At 77.0% G+C, this 2,500-nt stretch overlaps 2 non-coding genes across 2 annotated transcripts; both read right to left on the reverse strand.

Moving 5' to 3' along the window:
* Positions 1 to 746: 746 nt before the first annotated feature.
* LOC136139465 (5S ribosomal RNA) lies at positions 747 to 865 on the reverse strand. Its single transcript, XR_010657000.1, has one exon. It is a non-coding gene; the product is annotated as a 5S ribosomal RNA (ribosomal RNA).
* A 924-nt stretch (positions 866 to 1,789) lies between these two features.
* Positions 1,790 to 1,908, reverse strand: LOC136139685 (5S ribosomal RNA). Its single transcript, XR_010657200.1, has one exon. It is a non-coding gene; the product is annotated as a 5S ribosomal RNA (ribosomal RNA).
* Between the last annotated feature and the right edge of the window lie 592 nt (positions 1,909 to 2,500).

Below are 2,500 nucleotides of genomic sequence, written 5' to 3' on the forward strand. Positions count from 1 at the left end.
CCCGCACGTCGCTCACAGGGACGTGGCCCCGGAGGCTTCGGGGCCCGGGGCCCGCGGTCCGTGGGGCATCGCCCCTGCCCGCCCACGCGGCGCTAGGCGCAGCCCGGCCGCAGCCCGGGCCGGGCCTGCTGCCCGACAGCAGCTGGCCCGAAGCCACTGGGAGCCACCATTGCGTCGCCACGGCCCCTCAGCCCCGGCAAGGCCACCTTTGCCCGCACACCACCCGCCGAGCTCAGGAGCCCGCCCCTGGTGGCCGGCAGGCCCGGGGAAGCGGCCCCGGCCCTCGATCCCGCTCCCGCACCCGGCCGCGGCGACACGGCGGAGGCGGGGCTTCTGCCGGCGGGAGCTGTGGCGGGACACACCGGCGCACAGGTGGCGGCAGCGGGGCTGGGCGCCAGTGGGGGCGGCCAGGTGCAGGTCGAGGGGCTCGCTGGCCGAAAGGACGGCAACCGGGCCCGCGGCGGATTCTGGGTCCGGGCCAGCCACCCCGGGAGCGTCCGGGGTGCGGCTGCCTTCTGGGGCCGCCTTCTGGCCGCCCGGCCGGCCGTGCCGGCGGGGAGCGGCCCCTCCGGCGCACCCGCGCGCGCGCGCACGCACACACACACACACACACACACACACACGCGCGCGCGCGCCGTGTTGGGAGGGGCCTGAGGAGGTGGGGCCTGCAGCGGGGCCCGGCGGGGGCGGAGCCGGCGGCCACCGCCCGCGGGCGAGTAAAGGAGAAGGCGGAGCGGGAGGCAAAAAGCCTACAGCACCCGGTATTCCCAGGCGGTCTCCCATCCAAGTACTAACCAGGCCCGACCCTGCTTAGCTTCCGAGATCAGACGAGATCGGGCGCGTTCAGGGTGGTATGGCAGTAGACGGGGGCGGGGACCGCGGGCTGCCTCTTGAGGCCCAGTTGCGCTGGCGCTGGCGCCTTAGGGCCAGCCAGCCCGGCGGTCAGCCCGCCCCGGCGGGACCCCGCCGCCCGCCCAGGCAGGGGGAACGGACGTCTCGTGTATCGGGCGGTGGCGGAGGGTTTGGCCACCACCTCCCAGCCGAGGGCGGGCGTGACCCAGCAAACCCTTCGGCGCTTGGCGCCCCGCCCAACATCCCGCACGTCGCTCACAGGGACGTGGCCCCGGAGGCTTCGGGGCCCGGGGCCCGCGGTCCGTGGGGCATCGCCCCTGCCCGCCCACGCGGCGCTAGGCGCAGCCCGGCCGCAGCCCGGGCCGGCCCTGCTGCCCGACAGCAGCTGGCCCGAAGCCACTGGGAGCCACCATTGCGTCGCCACGGCCCCTCAGCCCCGGCAAGGCCACCTTTGCCCGCACACCACCCGCCGAGCTCAGGAGCCCGCCCCTGGTGGCCGGCAGGCCCGGGGGAGCGGCCCCGGCCCTCGATCCCGCTCCCGCACCCGGCCGCGGCGACACGGCGGAGGCGGGGCTTCTGCCGGAGGGAGCTGTGGCGGGACACACCGGCGCACAGGTGGCGGCAGCGGGGCTGGGCGCCAGTGGGGGCGGCCAGGTGCAGGTCGAGGGGCTCGCTGGCCGAAAGGACGGCAACCGGGCCCGCGGCGGATTCTGGGTCCGGGCCAGCCACCCCGGGAGCGTCCGGGGTGCGGCTGCCTTCCGGGGCCGCCTTCTGGCCGCCCGGCCGGCCGGGCCGGCGGGGAGCGGCCCCTCCGGCGCACGCGCGCCGTGGTGGGAGGGGCCTGAGGAGGTGGGGCCTGCAGCGGGGCCCGGCGGGGGCGGAGCCGGCGGCCACCGCCCGCGGGCTAGTAAAGGAGAAGGCGGAGCGGGAGGCAAAAAGCCTACAGCACCCGGTATTCCCAGGCGGTCTCCCATCCAAGTACTAACCAGGCCCGACCCTGCTTAGCTTCCGAGATCAGACGAGATCGGGCGCGTTCAGGGTGGTATGGCCGTAGACGGGGGCGGGGACCGCGGGCTGCCTCTTGAGGCCCAGTTGCGCTGGCGCTGGCGCCTTAAGGCCAGCCAGCCCGGCGGTCAGCCCGCCCCGGCGGGACCCCGCCGCCCGCCCAGGCAGGGGGAACGGACGTCTCGTGTATCGGGCGGTGGCGGAGGGTTTGGCCACCACCTCCCAGCCGAGGGCGGGCGTGACCCAGCAAACCCTTCGGCGCTTGGCGCCCCGCCCAACATCCCGCACGTCGCTCACAGGGACGTGGCCCCGGAGGCTTCGGGGCCCGGGGCCCGCGGTCCCTGGGGCATCGCCCCTGCCCGCCCACGCGGCGCTAGGCGCAGCCCGGCCGCAGCCCGGGCCGGCCCTGCTGCCCGACAGCAGCTGACCCGAAGCCACTGGGAGCCACCATTGCGTCGCCACGGCCCCTCAGCCCCGGCAAGGCCACCTTTGCCCGCACACCACCCGCCGAGCTCAGGAGCCCGCCCCTGGTGGCCGGCAGGCCCGGGGAAGCGGCCCCGGCCCTCGATCCCGCTCCCGCACCCGGCCGCGGCGACACGGCGGAGGCGGGGCTTCTGCCGGAGGGAGCTGTGGCGGGACACAC

Source organism: Phocoena phocoena, chromosome 19, assembly GCF_963924675.1.
Source record: "Phocoena phocoena chromosome 19, mPhoPho1.1, whole genome shotgun sequence".
Lineage (NCBI taxonomy): Eukaryota > Metazoa > Chordata > Mammalia > Artiodactyla > Phocoenidae > Phocoena > Phocoena phocoena.